General features: G+C 48.9%; 1 protein-coding gene across 2 annotated transcripts in view; it reads right to left on the bottom strand.

Annotated features, from left to right (window-relative positions):
- TUB (TUB bipartite transcription factor) overlaps window positions 1-20,342 on the bottom strand; it is a 100,444-nt gene that overhangs the window by 24,028 nt on the left and 56,074 nt on the right. The gene's annotated exons all lie outside the window — the stretch shown is intronic.

The following is a 20,342-nucleotide window of genomic DNA, read 5'->3' as shown; positions in this document are numbered from 1 at the left end:
CTAGCCCCGCCCTCGGCCGAGACCCCACCCCCAGGCCCGCGGGTGCTCGGAGCGCCCGGGTCCGGGTCTCCCAAATCCCCGGGATGCACGCTCCACACGCGTTACTGTGCCAGCACGCACCTAAAGGCTGGCTACTAGCGCTGCCATCCAGCGGGTCCCTAGACCTCCTGCCTCAGTCTTTTCCTCTGTGAAACGGAGACCCGGGAAACTTCTGCTTCGATTTGGCGGGGATGGGGGTGAGGGGGGATGGAGGAGGAATCCAGTTGTGCAGGAAGAGGTGCACGGAGGCTGGCTTCCCCCTGTTCCACACCCCCGCCCCCGCAGAGTTCTTACACGCCTGTCTGGGAACCTGCATTTTAGTTTTAGTGAGGTGCTTCCTGAGCAGAAGATCCTTCCCATGTAAAGTGCAAGCCGTCAAGGGACGGGCAACATCTAAGGCATGCCCAGTAGTGACAAATTCATAGTTCGCATTTAATCCCCACAATACCTTGAGAGGCAAATATTTATCCCTATTTCCCAGAGAATGGAGTTTCAGGAGTGCTCAAATGCCCCAGGACATAAAGCTAGGAGACAGAGTGATGGAGGTGAAACGACCAAGATCTCTGCCCTCCAAAGTGCCTCCTGGGGGCTGCAGTTCACCCGAGGGAAACCCCTCTCAACCAAGAATCTCAGTGTCTGCGCGCTGATGAGGTCCCGGCTGTGACCTCTGGAGAATGGAAAGGCGGCTGAGGTGAGAGCAGGACCTGCTGCTGGGTTGGTGGGGCGGAGAGGAGAAGCCAGGCTAAGGGGGCAGCCAGGGTCTGAGTATGCAGCGGGCAGCAGGGAGGGGTCTGTCCCATGCCACACATGACGTGGGCACATGCACTCAGGGTTTGGCAGGGCCAGCCGTGCTAGCAGTGTCCTGTGGGGATGCTCTGGTGCAAAATAGGCCACTGCGACCGCGTGACTAGCGGAGAGAGTGTGAGAACAGCCAGCTGGGCAGAGGGAAGGCCCCATCCTGCCCCAGGACGCTCCCAGCCCTTCCGCCTTGCCTGGTCTTGCCCGTGAGCTACAAAACACAACCACCAAGCTATATGGAGCATTTGCAGAGCGTTGGGAGCTGTTAGGCACTCTCTGTGCACTGTAACTTATTTAATCCTCACAATCACCAGAAAAGGTACGTGCTATTATCATACCCATTTGATGGCAGAGGAAACTGAGGCACAGAGAAGGCAAGGATATCGCCCAAAGTCACACAGCTGGTCCATGTTGAAGCTAACTATTAAACACACTAGCAAGTCTAGGTCCACAGCCCTTCCCCTCAGCCTCCTTTCTGCCCATCACAGTTCATATGGTGCACACATGTGTGTGCACACACATGCATGCATGTGCAGACACCCAGACTCTCTCTCCAGGTTTCTGGAGCGCAGGTCAGGTCAGATACATCTCTGTCTGACATTCCGTTGGTGCCCTCTGAACACCATGATTTCTGGCTGTCCACCTCCACGAGCTGTCACTGTCACTGGGGACAGTGTACAGACAAACTAAATCACCTGGGAGTTAGGTGCAGGGAGGTTTGGTCTGGGCCTGTTTTCCCCATTGGTTTCCAAGAAGCGCAACAGAAAGGCTGTTGCAGAGCAGCCAACCACCACCCGGAGGTCTCTGTCCCTCAGGACAGAGCTCTAAAGTTTGGCTCCCTGAAGGCCCCTATTCCAGACCACCCTTTCCACAGCTGCGATGAGCAGGTATCACTTTAGAGATGACTAGCACTGAGAAGACTTTCCCTTCAAGAACTTGAGGCTGCTTCCTCCCCTTATTCCCAAGTTATCTGACACCTTAAAGCAATCAGAATTAAGCTGGCAGGTCTCAGGAGCCTAGAGTAATTGAATCTATTAAATAGACAGTTCAGACTCTGTCCTCAGGGAGCAAAATCTGGAGGTAGAGTGAGGTGCAGAAATAACACGGCTTCTTTCCACAGAGGCCGTGTGTGCACACGGAATGTGGGTGAGCCAGTGTGTGCCAAAATATGGGTGAGTGTGAACAGATACATATGACGGGGTGGCCCTGCGTCTGACCAGGGCTGCACCAGCACATCTGTGGGCGTGTTGTGTGTGTAAGAGAAGGATGTGCGCCTCTGTGAATTCTGAGGAGTGTGTGAGTGTTCACTCTCGACTCAGAACTCACTGGGTTTTCCTGTTTAAATGGCTTGTCTGGTTGACATTTTAAGTTTATGCCCTTGGCTTCCATCAGAAAGTCACTCCAGAGGCTGGCCCGGAAATGCTGTGTATTTGGAGTTGGATCCCACATGGCCAATAGCATTTTGAATCCAGGCCCCAGCAGCTTGAAAAATATGGTGGCACGTGTGTGCTGCATGTCCCAAACCTGACAAGATGGAGAAAAGATATTGTGGAATGACTACGCCCCTTTGGGAATGGCTTTCTCTCTCTCTCTCTCTCTCTCTCTGGCAAGAATATGTGCCCTCTGGCAAGGAAGGAAGGGAGAGAGGAAGGAGGAGCAAGCCACTCTAGAACCAGCTATGGTGGCACAGGCTGCGGGGTACAGCTACACGATATTGGAGTTACATGGGAGCCCCAGGTTTGAATCCCTGCTCAACCTGAACACACTAAGCTGGCTCATGGGTGCCCATGGTCCTGGCTGGCTGGGAGGCTGGGGAGGACTGTGACATGGTGAGACCCTGCCAGGGGTACCCCTCTCTCTCTAAAAAAAAGAAAATGAACTTTTAAAAGGCCCCACCCACTCCAGAAAGCCATATGAAGAATACTGTACTAGGTCATGGTTAAAGCTGTACTTTTACAACTGTGCTATACAGCGGCCCTTGAGGAAGGGCCTAGGCTTTCTAAATTCAGCCCCAGGAACAAGGTTGTCTACTGAAACGCTGCCGCACAGCAATCCCAGCAGGCCTTCCTCACCACCTGTTCAAGCTCCGCAAGGATGAGATACTTGCTGTGAATTTCAATCCTCCTCAGTGCATTTCAGGCATTTTCAAACATCATGGTGGTTCCTGAGGGGGAGTGAAGGAATGATAGGGCCTGAAGCAGCCTGGAGGAGACCCTCCTGTCTGCCACCTGCCCTTGAGGAGTCCAGTGCAAGACCCCTCTGCAAGGTTGCCAGTTCACCCAGGAAAGGACGCTAGCATTAACACCTTACTGCTTCCACACAGTTAATTTTCTTTTCTTTTCTTTTCTTTTCTTTTCTTTTCTTTTCTTTTCTTTTCTTTTCTTTTCTTTTCTTTTCTTTTCTTTTCTTTTCTTTTCTTTTCTTTTCTTTTCTTTTCTTTTCTTTTCTTTTCTTTTCTTTTCTTTTCTTTTCTTTTCTTTTCTTTTCTTCCTTTCCTTTCCTTTCCTTTTCTTTTCTTTTCTTTTCTTTTCCTTTCCTTTCCTTTCTTTTCAGAGAGAATTTTGCTATAGGGCATGTGTACTTGCCAGAAAGAGAGAGAGAAAGTGAGAAATCACCCCCTCCAGGGAGGATGGTCATGCCACAATCCCTTCTCCTCCATCCTCCTCTTGGGATTTGGGGCCCTCACACACATGTGGACAGTATGAGTTTCAAGCCTCCGTGTCCAGGACTTGAACTGCGGTCAACCATGTGGGAGTCTAGTCCCTTAACTGCTACACCTCCTACTGGCCCCCAGAGTTATATTTTCTAACCTAATGCAACAGTTTCATTGAGTGGGGCCATGTCTAGTCCATTTTGAAAGCAAAGGGGTAGGAATACTAAATGAATATCAATTCAGATTGGGCCCTGTCTGGTGATTCGGCCCTATGGCTTTGTAGTCTGAGAAGAACAATTCCAACACATCAAACACCAACTAGATCCCACGGGGCTGTGGAGTGGATGCAGGGATGTGGTGGCTCAGGAGCTTAGTACAGGGCTGCTCCCAGGGTGCTTTCAGTCGGGAGGCATACCATTTGTTACAACAGAGGTGTATCACAGTCCTGGGGGTGAGGGCAAGGACGCAGAGGAGGGCCATCAGTGGTACTAGAAGTGGGAAGGTCAGGTTAGGATAAGCCTTTGGCATTTGGAAGAGGAGGACAACTGAGTTGGACCTTGAGGGATGACTAAGATTTTGATTGACTGGAGCTGATCCTATAGTGCAGCTATCAAGCCCTGAGCATAAGTGGCCAGACCCTGCATGACCATGGTTTGAATTTCAGCCCCACAGGCTTGAAAACCATGCTGGGTACAAGTGCATACATCCCCCAGATCCTAATGGGGTACATAAATGGAGAAGAAGCACCCCAACAGGGGATTCTGTCTCTCTCTGAAAAGTGCACACACTCTGGCAATTTAAAAAGTTTTAATTTGGGACCCGCAGTTGCCATAATGGCTATGTCACTGGACTCCCATGTAGTCAACCATGGTTCGAGTCCCAGATCCGGTGGCTTAAACTCATGCCGGGTACAGGTTCGTGCGTGCCCAAGGTCCCAAGAGGAGAATGGAGGAGAAGGGATTGAGGTGTGGCCATCCCCCCTGGGGGGGTGATTTCTCACTTTCTGTCTCTCTGTCTCTCTCTGTCTTTCTGGTGAGCACACACACCTTATAGCAAAAACCTCTCTTAAAAAAAAAAAAAAAAAGATCCTGATAGGCTGATAAGAAAGGAAGGAGGAAACAACCATTATTGAGAGTCTACAACTGACCAGACAGTGCCAGGGGGTTTAACCAAAGGGCATTTCAGACATAAAATGACATGCACAAAGTCATGGAGACATGAGAGTACATGACGAGGCACACGAAAACCAAGGTGGGGACCAGCATGACGACATGCAGGTGAGTGGCTCAGCTTAGAAGGTTACAGTAAGGCCGATCAGTGTTTGGATTTTATCCTAGAGCCAGTGGGTACCCTGGAGGACTTTAAGCCAAGAATGACCTGCCCAGGTGCAACCTTTAGGAGGGTACTCACATAACTGGGAGCAAAGTGGAGGACAGGAGAGACAGGCTAGTGGTACTGAGAACTGCAAGGTGGCTCTCAGGAAAGCCCAGGACACAAGTCGGCCTGAAAACAGTCCAGCCCTTCGTCACAGCTGTCGGGCAGATGTCACGGCAAGAGGGTAGCATAAGCTGGGTGGCCAGAGCACTCCTTCTGTAATTCCCGTTTAATTAACTGTAGACTATACGCCGACCATTGTTTCATCGCCAATGAGTAAAGTGAGATAAATAGGCTTACCATGTTTTCAGAAAAAATGTAAAGTAACCATGAGTGAAATGAAAAAGAATATGTCTATTTTCCAAATCACTGCTGAAAAGAATGGCAAATACTCTCCCCCCCCACACACACACACACAAGTACCATCCACAGGAAACATAAACTCATAAGGCATTAAATAAGGTACAAAGGGCAAAACTGGGTATGAAGGTTATGAAGTGAACGGAGCGAACACAGCTACCATTGTGGAGTGTGCGCTCCATGCCAAGCACTTCAAGCATGTTTCAAAAAACAAAACAAAACAAAAACAAAAACAAAACAAAACAAAACAAAAAAACGTATGGGCAATGGGATAATAAAATGGAACTCGTTGGACCAGCCCTGTGGCCTAGTGGTTAAGGGATCCACATCCATATGGCCAACTGTGGTTCAAATCCCAGTCCTAGTGACTTGAAAAACATACCATGTGTGTATGTGCCCCAAATCCTGACAGGACGGAGAAATGGAGGGGAAGGGATTGTGGCAAAACCACACACTATAGAGAATGCTTTCTCCCTTTCTCTCCATCTCAGACAAGTGCATGTACCCCTCTGGCAATTAAAAAATAAAAATAAAAGTGGAGCCAGCCAGTGGTTCGAGTGGCTGCTTCCCAAATGGTTAACTGTAAGGTGTAAGTCCCGGATCTGGTAACTTGAAAAACACACCAGGTGTGTGTGTGCCCAAAATCCTGAGCGGAGAAATGGATGTGGCCTCCCTGTTCCCCATGGGGGTACTTTCTCACTTTCTCTCTCTCGTGCGCGCGCGCCTCTGTCTCTGTCTAGCAAGTGTGCACACCCTCTAGCAAAATAAAGAAAAACAACAAAAACAACTAAACTCAATTAAACTAAACTGGAATTCTTCTAGGCCAGTTGTGGCAGGACAGCAGTAACACAACACTCCATGGTGCTGAAGTCACAGGGGGAAGTTCGAGGTTCCCATCCCAAGGTCTTGCTGCACACACCAGGCACACGCATGTGCCTGTGATCCTGGCTGCTGAGGCTGGGGTGGATTGTAGCATGAACACCCATATTGGGCGTGTCTCTCTCTCTCTCTTTCTCTCTCTCTCTCTCTCACACACACACACACATATCACTCTCTCATGGAAGAAATAAATAAGTGTGTGTGTGTGTGTGTGTGTGTGTGTGTACTCTTCCAGTCTAGACTCCAGTCGAAGTTCTGAATGAACAGCAATCACATTCCAAAGTGGAGTGGGATGCGCCTTTTGCACCGTGAACTGACACCCATCTCTAGTAAATACAAATACGATAGCAGCAGGAGAAAGGGTGGTTGGAGGCTTAAGAGGAATTTAGAGAGCCCTCAGGAATCTGGCAAGTGCTGATAAGTAGGAGAGGTGATGTGCTACAGCCTTCGCTTCACAGTGGGAGAGTAGGGCTTTGGGGAGGACCCGTAGGAGAGCTTAGTATGTGGCTACAATGGAGGACGCCTGAGCTAACCCTGACAGATTTTCCCTGAGGGTAGAGAGGGTGCCACTGCTTGGGGACTGGTATGTGTTTCCTGTGGTCTCAGCACGAGAGAGCAGAGGTGAGTGGCTTAGAATCAGGCCCTGTGTGAGTGTGTGTGGGGGGGTGAGCCCAGATTCCCCAGGACCTGAGAAAGGATCCAGAGTATGGGCTGGGGGAGAGAGCATCACCCACATCCAGGGAGCTGCAGGGGGAGACCTCAGTGATGAGGTAGTCCCCCAAAACCCCTCAACACGAGAGAGAGGGCCCCAATGAGAAAGAGGGCCTAGAGATGTGACCCCAGCTCATCAGAGCTTGGTCATTAAAGAACTGTCCTGCCCATCTCCTTTCCTCTCCCTCTTCTGTCCTTCCCTCTACCTGGGACCCTGGAAAGAGCCAGAACTGTCCTGTGCAAGCTGGCCCCTCCCCCACACAGCTGGCCTACTGCAGACTGCAGGGGCAGGGTGGGGTGGGGGGAGAGAAGAGGAGTTGGTCTAAGACTAAAATTTAAAGATTTAAAAAAATTATTTACAGTGGATGAGACCTATCAATTATTGACAGGACAACTTTTGGTTATCTGAAAAGGGTCAGAAAAGTCACAAAACTTATCCTAAATCTCATCTAATTTTAGCATAAATCTAAAGAGACCCTGGGAGACAAAAAATAGGCTTGCCTAATGATTACATCTTGGGCATCTTGCCTATTCAACTTAACGATCACGCGTGATTTGTCTCATTGAATCCTCAAACCACTGCAAGGCAGGTAATGTTAGCCCCATTGTACAGATAAAGAAACAAAAGGTTGTGTATAACCTGCCCCAGGTCACACAGGTACCAAGTGACAGAGTTCAAATCCAAACTCAGGCAGCAGAATGCTAGAGCCTGCAGGATTAACTACTGGCCTCTACCGAAAGCCAAAGGAGGAAAGCCTTAGCCCTTTGGCTCGTCAATTCCCCATACATCAGGTCATCGGGAAAGTCATGATGTATTTTTCTGTAATTTTTTTTTTTCACTATAGGGCGCGTGTGCTCATCAGACAGACAGAGAGAGACAGAGAGACAGAAAGCGAAAAATCACCCCCCAGGGGGGATGGTCACACCGCAATCCCTTCTCCTCCATTCTCCTCTCGGGATCTTGGGCACGCACGCACACACACCCGACGTGAATTTTGAGCCACTGGGTTCGGGACGCGAACCGCGGTCGACTACGTGGGAGTCCAGCAACATAGCCATTACGCTAACTGCTGGTTCCAATGTATTTTTTGATGCGAAAATGCGTCGTGACTTTCCTGACAACCCAATAGAAATCTAACCAGAGGAAATAAATGACATCAAAAGTTTATGCACAGACATTCATCGGAATTTTATTTCTAATAGGGAAATTGGCAGGGGTGGGGACAAAATGTCTATCTATTGGGACTTGGTTAAGTAAATAACTGTGTTCACAGGATCACTGAGCATCCCTTATAGGGGTGGGTTTTGTTTTGTTTTTAAGATTTTTGCCATAGGGTGTATGCGCTCACTGAAGAGACAGTGACAGACAGAGGGAAGGTGAGAAATCAACTGCTAGACGGGATGACCGTGCCGCAGTCCCTTCTCCTCCATTCTCCTCCTGGGATTTTGGGCACACACACGCACACACACCTGGTGTGAGTTTCAAGCCACCAGATTGAGGACTTGAACCGTGGTTGGCCATAGAGGAGTCCAGTGCCTTAACCACTATACCACATGCTGCCTCCCTACACACAGGGAATTTTGACCACAGAGGAACAGGTGTTCAGGATGAGACCAACTTTGCAGGGAAGTATAATGCCTTATAAGAAGCCCCACCAGCTGGCATATATTCGAATGGTCTCATAAGACATTACCCAGAGTAAAAAAGACACAGTCTAATGTCATCAGCTACACCACGTGCGGGTCTGCTGCCTCCTCTTAACTCCAGCTTTTGGCTCCTGAGAGTCCTAGTGATCTCTGAATGGCATAGACAATGTCCTAACCCCAGGCTGGGGGAGACTGACAGCAAACCAAACCATCGGCACTCAGTGGGTTGGGTAGGTAAGAAGTAACATGCATAAAGCCACGCAGGTTGGAATACCCTTAGCCACCCAGAGAAATGCCATATACTACTGAGAGGACACCTGAGTGACCACACGCCAATGCACTCCTTGCAAGAAACACCTGCAGGGTCAGGCAGTGGTGCAGCAGTAATGTGGCTGGATCTTCATGGGAAAAGTCCTGGGTTCAAATCCTGACCTTCCCGGGTGTGTACACAAGTGATCCAGACCAGTTGGGGCTGGGTTCATCCCGGTGTGAAGACCCTGCTGGTGGTGGTGGTGGTGTGTGTGGGGGGTGCCTGTCTCTTTCTGTCATGGAAAGAAAAAATTTTAAATAAAAAAGTCTGCAATTTATCTTAGAGGGGAGCAGGGGCAGTACAGGACGGCTGCTGAGCCTTAATACTCCCTCTGCCTCTAATCCACCCTGCTCCCTCCTAAGGCCTGGGCTGAGCATTTCCCGGACAGGGGGTCTCAGGGCTGCAGCTTCTGTCTGTCCCTGACGAAGTCCTTCCACTCACTTCCTCACAGAGCCTGGAAGCCCAATTTCCCAGGAGCAGAGGCTGAGGTTAAAAATAGAAAGAAGGCTTCTGAGGCGGGTGCCCAGGGCCCGGTGTCAGCCTCCAGGAGGGGTGTGTTTTCCCGCATTACTGGATTTGCAGATAAGCAACAGGGAATTAAGCTGGTCGGGAAGAGAGGGAGAGAGCGTTCATTTGTTCATAAGGCAGGATTTATCTATAGCAGAGCCCTCTCCTTTGTCAAACAGAGAGCCATTTCCTTTATATCCGCCAGCAAAGAACATTTTATTTTGTAACCTTTCAGAAAAGCCTGTGAGTTTGTGGTTTTGATATGTTTTCTCCCTCATCTAAGAAAGCTGTAGTTATTAAAAAATGTGAAATGCCTTTTAAACAATCCTACTCTGAATTCACAAACCAATCTCTCTAGCAAGAAGAAGCAATGTCCCCGAAATGCAATCGAAACTCTTCGCAAAGCTGATTAACCCCAACAGCCATCTTTCTAGCTTCAAGGCGCCTCTTTAGCAGACTCTGAAGCCACCAGATCACTGAAGAGATAGAGGCCTGTCGCATTAGTCAAGCTGTGTTAGCCTCCCTGGCTCAGTTTACCGGACTCTAACATGGGGATAAAAGTTCCAAGATCTACAGAAGCATCTGGTACAGAGGAACACACCCGTCTTGAGTTCTAGTCCTGGCTCGTCACAAATGTGCTGTGTGATCTTGAACCAGGAGGGCCCTCTCTGTGCCTCATACCCCTGGGAAATGGGACGATCGCTCAGGCTCCTTCCAGCACTAACTTTCTCTGATATTTTGACTCTTCACAGAAGGCCTGCTAGGAGACAAATGAAGATGATTACAGTTTGCTCAACTCTGACACGAGAATACCATTCTCGAGTTTTGTTTTATTCTTCTCTTTTGTAGAAGAAACACCCAGCAGAGAACACATGCAAGACCTAGCCAGGAGTGCTGAGTTCTTGTCCTCTCTGTGCTGCCAACTCTCAGGGTGACAGGGACCACCCTTGGGCTCACCGTTTCCTCATCTGAGTGGAGACCAAGTGTGCCCCGCCTGGTGCTCAGGGTATGTGAATCTGAACTGAGAAAAGGCCCTTGAGCTCCTGAATGTCGAGTCAGAAGTCCAAGGCACTGGGGAGATGTGACAACACAAGGCCCAGGGGAGATGTGACAACATTTAGCAATTAGCGCTCCCATGCTGAGCCCTCACTGTGCTAAGGGGCTCTCCTGTTATCTCATTGATTGCTCTGCCATGGAGGAGCTATTACAGAGAAGAAAGCACTAGCCCCGTGGAGGTCACAGCAGTAAGGGTTTACTGGGCCTCTCAGCAAAAGCCTATGCTGGGCCTCGGCCCCAGACACAATGAGCACGAGGTCCTACCTGCTGAAAGGCCTGAGCTCTAAGAGGGAGGGAGGGAGAGAGAGGGAGGGAGGGATGGAGAGGTGGCTTCCAACTCAGCGCCTCCCAGCTCCAGCATGGAAGGAGGTAGATGCGGCCACTTCTGGGCCACGTCAGGGAGACCTGCCAAGCCTGCTGGGGCGGGTGGGGCAGCCCTGGCCTGGTCCAGCTCCTCCACACTGGTCCTTCAGATCTCTCTCTGCATCTTTCTCTTTTCCCGATCCCAGTCCCCATCCCAGCCCACCTTCCTCTCATGTCTGTTTAATCTGCAGTCACTGCTGTCGCAGAGCCCCTTCCTTTCCTCATCACCCAAGACTGGCAGGGAGTAGGTGCTGTGGGGACAGTCCCTGGGTTTCCAGCTGGACACCTCAAGACAGATGGCCCCGTCCCAGCCCTCACATTCACCAGGACTGCTGTGGTCTCCCAGGAGCCGGGCAGGCAGGGCTGGGTTTGCAGCCTTCTGTCACCCTCTGCTCGGTCACCCTCTTCTCTGCCCGGCCTCCTGACCGCTGCCCTGACCACTCCCCAGTCTGTACCGTGTCCCACTCCCCATCCTCCCACCTCAGCCATCTGGCTTCCATGAGGTATTGGTACCCATTTCTCTGGCCCAACCCAAGTTATTATTAATTGTGTCCCACCTCACCCTCAGCTCTGACAGACTTTGGGATCCTTCCTTAGCTCCTTGCAGGTGACCAGACACTTGCTGATGTCACTAGCTGGCATCCTCACAGGATCCGAAGATGCCATTAGAAGTGGAAGTCGGGAAACCTGACTTCTGTTCCTAATCCCTGCCTCCTCTGGGACCACAGACAAGTGCCTTCCAGTTTCCTTGGCCTCAGCATATCAACCTTTAGAGAAGGGGAAGGGGGTGTGATGAGATTTTGCCTAAGGCCACCAACATCTAGAGTTTTATCATAAAGGGCACCTGTCAATTTTCACTAAAGGGACATTCATTTCTTACCTCCCACCCCCACTGCCCTGGGAGAGCAGAGCAGATGACACTCAGGCTAGACTCCCCCTCCCCTACAATAAAGGTATGAGGAGCAGAGGCTTACCCTTCACTCCCACCCATGCCCAGATGACATATGGAAGGTGCAGATGCACCCTAGCAAGTAGGTCTGAATTCCCTTCCCCCTTCCTATGAAGAAGAGTAGAGATACTAAACACTTGAGAAAGAACACAACAGACAGTTCCTAGGAAAACTCCAAATGACCAAGAAATATGTAGAAAATTGCGATCTTGTATCTCCTTCTCCTCTCTCTTCTCATCCACTCCATCGCCAGGTCCTGATGATATGAATCCTAAGTATCTGCTCATAGGGCAACTTCCTATGCCACCACCCTCGTCCATACCTTCTTCATCTGGGATAACCTGCAATAGTGCTGCAGGGTGGGCCCTGCTGGGTTAAAACCAGCCGATGCCATGAACTGTCTGTCTGCCTTGGGGGTCCTGATTTCTAAAATATATGTAAACCCCTTCAAACAGGCTGTATGAGTTAGCTGTTGCTATGTGACTATACATACACCCTTTCTCTCTACCCCCTTGCAGTCTGTTCTTCCATGACAGCAAGAGCAATCCGTTCACAATGCAGATAAATCATCCTTTGCACCTGCTGCTTAAAATCCTTCCCCAACTTTCCTTACTCACAGACCTTTTTTTTGGTTTTCTTTTTGGAGAGGTTTTTGCTATAGGCCATGTGCACAAAGAAAAAATGAGAAATCACCCCCTAGGATTGGTCACATTGAAATCTCTTCTCTTTCATTCTCCTCTCGGGATCATGGGCACACACGTACATGCGGCCAGCATGAGTTTTAAGTCACCGGGTCCTGGACTGAAACCAAGGTTGACTACGTGAGAGTCCAGCAACATAACCATTACGCCATCTGCTGGTCCTGCTATGCCACTGAATTTCTGTTCTCCAGCAATCCTGGTCTGTCAAACAAACCACGCCCTTCCTCTGTCCACCTCTGCAGCTGCTCTCTCCTGGACCTGGAATCTGTACCCATCTCTACCCTCTCAGTCCCATACCCCAGAGCTGAGCCTGAGGCTGTGGTTCCATGGGGATGAAGTGGGCTTGACTAGCTGCACTTCTTCAACATTCCTGAGGAAGCCATTAATGAACAGTCTTTTTTTCTTCCTTTTTTTTTTAAAAAAAATTATTTATTTAATTTAATTTTAATTAATTTTTCTTTAATTTGCAATAGGACATGCACACTCACTAAAGAGAGACGCAGAGAGAGATGGAGGGAAAGTGAGAAAGCAAGCTGTCAGTTCTGGGACTTGAATCAGAGTCAGCCCATGTGGGAGTCCAGCGCCTTAACCGCCAATGCCACTTGCTAGCCCCGCCGAACAGTCATTACTCTACTACTGTGTAATCTCGTCCATTCGAAAGGAGAACTCCTGCTCTATGTCATTACAGGCGATAAACTGTACTGGGACCCAAGAAAACTGAAGGGAATCAACAAGAAAGCTGCTAGAAACAAAATTCAGTAAAGTTGCCAGGTAAACAGAGAAAAAGAACATAACCAATAACATTTCTATACAAAATAAGAATCACTTACAAAATAAATGAAAATGAAAAAGGCATCTCATTTATATGGCATGACTATGTATGAAAAGCTTTAAAGTAATAATGACTCTTATTTGTGGCCTGTACTGAGAAAATGATGAAACGGGAATTAAAATGTATCGAAAGAACTCAATTCAAAGGAGATTCCTAATATATTCCTGCATAACCAGAAGACTATTTTAAAGACAGTAATTCTTCCTAAAGGGGACTTTGTATAGTTCAAAGGAAAATTCCAAAGGATTCTGCAACTTGAACATGCGGAGGGAGTGCTCAAGCCCCCGTTTGGTGATGGTTTACAGAAAGGAGGGCAAGCTCCAGGATGGTCTGTGAACTCGGGTTCTATGATAAGGCCATGGCAGCCCTGCAGACCGGCTGGCCCGTGTCATCCCCGACACCAGCTACTTCGTGTGCTGGAGAACACCTATGCTGTTGAGCGACCTGCCCTGTGTCTCGAACTGGCAGGGGACTACACTGTCTCATAAAGCAGCTGGGTCAGTGCTAGAATGAGTTATCCACTCGGTGTCTCCGTTTTTAGGACTAAATAAACTAATAAGAGGTAAGTTGTTGCTGCTTTTTTCCATAAAGGATTCTTTAAATTTAAATTTATTATTATTGCTATTTTTTTTTAGAGAGAGATTTTTGCCATAGGGTGTTAGGCTCACCAGAGAGACAGAGACAAAGAAACAGAAAATGAGAACTCACCCTACAGGGGGGATAGCCAAGCCATTATCCCTTCTCCATTCTCCTCTCGGGATCTTGGGTATGCACACACATACACGCCCAACATGAGTTTTAAATTGCCAGGTCTGGGATTCAAACCATGGTTGACTACATGGGAGTCCAATGACATAATCATTACACCATCTGCTAGTCCCAATTTTTAATTTGACCATAGAGAGACAGAGAGAAAGAAAGAAGGAAAGTGAGAAAGCAAACCTCCAGGTCTAGGACTCGAACTGTAGTTGGCCATGTGGGAGTCCAGTACCTTAACCACCATGCCACCTGCCAGCCCCAAGGTATTGCTTTTGAGGTACAGATTGAATATATCTTACCCAAAATGCTTGAGACCAGAAGAGCTTTGGATTTTGGAATACGTATGTAACAACACATCTTGTGGATTGGATGTAAATGTAAACACGACATCCATTTACATTTCGTGTACAGTTTGTAAACATGGCCTCAAGATAATTTTTATAATATTTTGGTATTTCAGTGTTTTGACTGAAACATGAGGTCAGGTACAGAATTTTCCACTTGTGGCGTCATGTTGACGCTCAAAAAATTCCAGACTTTGGAGTAGTCTGATTTCCGACCTTTAGAGGAGGGATGTTCAGTGAGGGGCAGTCGCAAGCAACAGAGCAAAAGGAGCAATGGTTAGAGACAGGTGCTGCAGGGAGCTTGAGCCCTTGTCTGGGAGGTGGCAGTGCCACAGGGCTAGTCGGCACTTGTTCAAGGGGACACAAGAACCCAGGCCTGCTCCCCAGGTCTGTCATCCTCAACAGCAACTGGGAGCTGCTGAGGGGCTCCCGGATTCAGGCAAAGCCCGACTCCCAGAATGATCATGAACACCAGCTACATCTGTCCCTAGGGAGCAAGCTCACAGGCATCCTGCCCCACAACCCAGGACAGCAGATGAGCAGACAGTGACAAGGGAGGGGGTGGCTGAGGAGGTGGTGTCACTACAGTAAACCCTTGAACAGTGCAGGGGTTAGGGACACCTACCCCCTCTCCACTTCCACCCCTGCACAGTCAAAAATCTGAGTATAGCGGTGCAGGGTAAATGCCACATCTGAGAGGCAATCCTACAAAGAAAGTTCCCTGGTTCAAGTCCAGAGACTTCCCTGAGTACACCTGGCACATGTGTGCCCATGACCTAGGGCGGACTGATGGCTGGGGGTCGATTACTGCATTGAGACCCTGTTGAGGATGGGTACTCTCTACTGTGTACACATGTGCACACATTCAGGTAAGAAAGAAGTAAATAAACTTTTAAAAATCCACATACAACATTCAATTCTCCCAAAACTTAACCACTAAGGCTTACCAATAATAGAAAGAGTCGATTAACACACACTGGCTATGTTATATGTGTGACATACTGTAGTCTCACAATAAAGTAACCTAGAGAAAAGAAAATGTGACTAAGAAACTCATACAGAAGAGAAAATACATTCATTTAGTCTTTGAAAAGAATCATGTATAAGTGGACCCATGCAGGTTAAGCCTATATTGTTCAAGAGTGAGCTGTACTTCCTTTTTTTTTTTTTTTTGCCTATTTTACTTCATCCATGAGCCTTTTTTTTTTCTTTTTCTTTTTTTTTGGAGAGGTTTTTGCTATAGGGCACGTATGCTCGCCAGACAGACAGAAAGAGACAGAGAGACAGAAAGCGAGAAATCACCCCCCCAGGGGGGATGGCCATTCTGCAATCCCTTCTCCTCCACTCTCCTCTCGGGATCTTGGCACACGCGCCTGGTGTGAGTTTAAGCCACTGGGTCCGGGACTCAAACCACGGTCAACTACACGGGAGTCCAGCGACACCTGTTCTCAATTTTTAGAGCTACAAGCTAAGAGTGCCCAATTGGGCTAACCTATGTGGATGACTAGGATTAGGGCAGTCTGGGACTAGTTATTCCCCTACCCTAATTCCTGTAGATAACCCAGGTATAGTTTATCTGGAGGGAAAACACAAACAAAACAAGTTAAAAAGGTGGGAAAAAAAAGCGAAGAACATTCTGATAACAACGGTTAATGAAAGGAGGACCAATCCCACTAGATTGTTTTGTTGTTGTTGTTGCTATAGAGTATATGTGCTTGCCAGAGAAACAGAGACAGAAATTGAGAAATCATCCCCCAGGGAGATGGCCACGCCATAAACTCTTCTTTTCCATTCTCCTCCTGAGGTTTTGGGCATACATGCACACATGCCCATTATGATTTTGAAACCATCGAGTCCAGGACTCAAACCACAGTCAGCCATGTGGAGTCCAATGACATAACCAGTTCACCATCTGCTGGTTCCTAGATTTTTAAAATGTAGGCCTAAAACAACTAAAACAGTTGGTTATGGATGTGACTCTCACCTGTAACTTCAATAGAAGAAAAGAGGCAACCCAGAGATACACTCTAAGAACATAGTTCTCTGCAAGAATTTAAATGTTAATTAAAAAAAAAAAAAGCTAAGACAGCTAAATAGGAAAAAAAAATGAGAGTGCAAAATTGTTATGACCAAAATGTGCAATAAAGTGTCAGTTGTTTATCTGGAAAGGGACAAGGAAAGGCTCCAGAATGATGAGATGACTGTTTCCAGGTGCAGTAATTGCGTAGGTAGTTCAAGAGCAAGGAGAAGATGAAATGGGTCAGCAAAGAAGAAAGCACCCTGGGCTAGAGGCCAGGGGTCTGAATTCTGGCCTTGAGTGCTCCCTGCTGAGTGATCCTGGGCTAGGCCTTTCCCCTTCTGGGCCTCAGTCCAACATTTCTATGATAAAGGATTAATGCAAATGACCTCTAGTGGCCCTTCTGGCTCAGCCTTCTGGGATTAGACAACTCCGGAATCATTCCCCATTTCAGCTTCTACACTAGGACTGGATGTGAGCACAGAAAGCAGCTCAGACCTTTCTAGCTTCAAATTGCCCAGTGACATTAAAGGCTGATTCTGCTCACTTCAGTACAGAGACTCGCCCTGCACCAGGCCCTGTTATCCCAGGACCCAGAGATGAATGAGACATGGCACCCTAGCCTGTGAAGATCACAGGTTAGTGGAAGACAAGGATGGATGCAGGTGCAACCAACCATAATTCCAGGCAGTGTGAAGTCAGCCCAGCTGGAAACGAAGCCCTGGGGGTTCAGGAGAAAGAGCAACCTGGCAGGGATGCTGGCAGGCTTTGTAGCAGAGATGGCATCTGAGGCTGGGTTTTAAAGGATGTAGAGTTGATGAGGGCAGATGGGGTGAGGTGCCACAGGAGGCAGGAAAGCATTGGGGTGGGCAGGGTGGCTAGATCATGTTGACTAAGAAAGAAGTGGGGAGAGAAGGGTCTTGGAGAGGTTATTAGGGACCGGGCAAGTTTGTCTGGAATAGGGTCAGGCTAAGTATTGGATCTCGAGTCTCAGAACAATGGGAAATCACAAGGGTTTCACAGCCTTGGGGAGACGACACACTCCACCTGGTGAGGGAGAAGCTCACAGGCAGCCCCTGAGAAGAGTCCAGCCCCTGAGAAGGCTCTTCAGCGGCCTAGGCCAACAGGGCCTGGATACAACAGGAGGGGCCGGGGTGAATGGCACAGTCGAGGCAACCCCATGGGACTCAAGGAAAGAGAACCCAGTGGCAGAAAGCACAGTCTTTGGTATCAGCTTCTGAGCCAGACCACCTGCCTGTAACCTTGTGCTACCTAGTCAACCATTACAGTTAACCTTTCCAGCCTGAGCCTTCTCATCTGTGAACAGTTGGGACTACTTTTTAGGGATGTCAAGGGATTACGTGATTTAATAGGTGCGAGTCTTCAGAACAGTGCCTGGCACAGAGTAAACACTCTGTAAGTGGTGGTGGTGTTGATAGCGGTGAGGGTGATGATATTGATGCTGATGATGATGGTGCTGGGATAGGACAGCTGCATGTTTGGGATAGGAGGAGTACACAGGGTCCCTTCAGGGAACCCAATGGAAGAAGTGGGTTTGAGAGGGGACTTGGACACTGAATTCTGATTTGGATGTGCTAGGTGCAAGAACTAAATGTGTCCTTCTAAAGGTGTATGTTGAAATCCTGACCCCCAATGTGGGGCCTTTGGGAGGTGACTAGGTCACGAGGGTGGAGCCCTCATGGATGGGATTAATGCCCTCATGAAGGGAACCCCAGAGAGCTCCCTTGTCCTCCCTCTACCATGTGAAGGAGGTGGTAGGAGGCAGGCCCTCACCCCCTTGGGCACCCGATGCTGGCACTCTGATCTCAGACATCCAGCCTCCAGAACTGTGAGAAATAACTGTCTGTTGTCTATAAGCCACTGGGTCTTTGACCCTTCGCATTAGTAGCCAGAAGGGACTAAGACCCTAGGTTCGAGAGTCTGTGGAAGAGCACATCCCAGGAGAATAGAAGAGGACACCAGAAGCTTAGCAAGAGAGTGGGAGAAGAGATGGAAATTCAGGGAGTCCTGAAGATGGGGGAGGTGAGGCCAAGGGAGAGGGAGTGGAGAGGTTGCGCCCTGCAGACTAAGCGGGTAGGAGGGCCTTCAGCAAAGACAGTGTGTGGCTGTGGAAAGTAGAACATAAGCTCCCGGAGGGCAGGAGCATCACTTCTTTGCTCCCTGCTGTATCCGCAGTGCCAAGGACAGTGCCTGAAGCAAAGTAGAAGTTCAGTAAATATTTGTTGAGTGAATAAATGAGGATAATTCTTCCTGTTGTCCATTCCAAATAGTTTCTTTTAAAGGGGTTGGGGTAGGCAACCATGCCTGGCGGGTAAGGTGGCTGGATTCTGCATAGCTGTGTGGCTGGGTACAGCTTGACCCAGCAGCTTGAGAAACATGCCAAGCACATGTGCATGCATGCCTCAAATCTTAACAGAGAGCGAAATGGAGGAGAAAGGACTGCTGGAAGACTATGCCTATGGTGGGGTGGGGTGGGGCAGGTGCTTTGTCGCTTCCTCTCTCGGTCCCATTCCCTGCAAGTGCACATACCCTCTGGCAAATAAAAACATCAAAAAGTTTATCTGCTTTTCCCATAAGTGAGAGAGAGAAAGCCTCTCCAACAGAGACTTGACACCGCAATCCTCCCCCAGCCCTCAGCCAGTCCTGCATCGTGGGCACACACCTGCATCTGGCACGTTCTGTAAGGTCTCCAGGCCCAAACTGAGAACTTTCTGCATGAGACTGTCTTGCAGAGCACCATGTTCTACTGCTGCAATACTGTCCAGCCCCTCACTCCAAATAGTTTCCTTTGTTGCTTTAGCACATGTGCTTGCCAGAGAGAGAGAGAGACAGTGAGAGGGCAAGAGAGAAATCATCCCCCGGGGGGATGGCCATGCCACAACCCCTTCTCCATTCTCTTTCCGAGATTTTGGATATGCACATGTGCCAAGTGTGTTTCAAGCCACTGGGTCTGGGACTCAAACCATGGTCGGTCATGTGGGAGTGCAGTGATGTAACTGATACGCCATCTGCTGGTCCCTCCAAATAGTTTCTTAGGCACCACAGAGTAACAGCAGCTGACATTTATTAAATGCTTACTGCATGCCAGGAGCCATGCTAAAGGCCGCACACATGGGGTCTCTCTTAACTCTTACAGCAATCTACAGAAAGGTCCTATTCTTACTCCCATTTTATAGATCCAGAAATAGGTTTCAAAAGGCAAAATAACTCATCATGTCCACACAGCTAGTTAGGAGCAGAGCCAAGGGCTGAACCTGGGGTTATAGGACTCCACAGGAGCTCTCCTGACCCCCAGAAAGGAAATAGGAAGAGCTTGGCAACCATCCCCTGTGCTGGCTCACAGGGCACAATGAAGAGTGACTGTTCGGACAGAAGGGGAGCCTGAGTCTGAGCAGAAGCAGGACCTCGCTGGTCCAAACTGTGGCGTGAGACCATCGACAAACCAGTGTCTCCTGAGACCAGATGCTGGGAGAATTGGGGCAGATCAGGAGGGGAGTGGAGCTGGCTGGAGCCAGAGGTTCAGAATGGAGGTCGGACACACGGCATGAGGATGGATCTTCTCACAGCGATGACCACGGGTGTGCGCGTGCATGTGCTCATGGGAGGCAGCAGCTGTGTAGGTCGCCTAGGGGATTCGGGCCGGTCCAGACAGATCCAGGGTTGTCCCAGGTGACAGGGCCTGGAGGTCATTCAAGAAGTGTAGGGGGCTGCAGGACCAGCAGTTGGCGTAATGGCTATGTGGCTGGATTCCCATGTAGTTCACTGCGGTTCGAGTCCCGGACCCAGTGGCTTAAACTCACACAGGGTGTATGTGTGTGAGTGCCCAAGATCCTGAGAGGAGAATGGAGGAGAAGGAATTGTGGTGTGGACATTTTTCCTGGGGGGATGATTTCTTGCTTTCTGTCTTTTTGTCTCTCTCTGTCTTTTCTGGTGAGCACATGAGCCCTATAGCAAAAACAAACAAACAAAAAAACACCAAACACACACACACACACACACACAACCACCTCTCAAAAAAAAAC

Source organism: Tupaia chinensis, unplaced genomic scaffold, assembly GCF_000334495.1.
Source record: "Tupaia chinensis unplaced genomic scaffold, TupChi_1.0 Scaffold141165_1, whole genome shotgun sequence".
In the NCBI taxonomy this organism is placed as follows: domain Eukaryota; kingdom Metazoa; phylum Chordata; class Mammalia; order Scandentia; family Tupaiidae; genus Tupaia; species Tupaia belangeri.
Note: the sequence above shows the minus strand (reverse complement) of the source record. Positions and strands in the feature narration are given on the sequence as shown.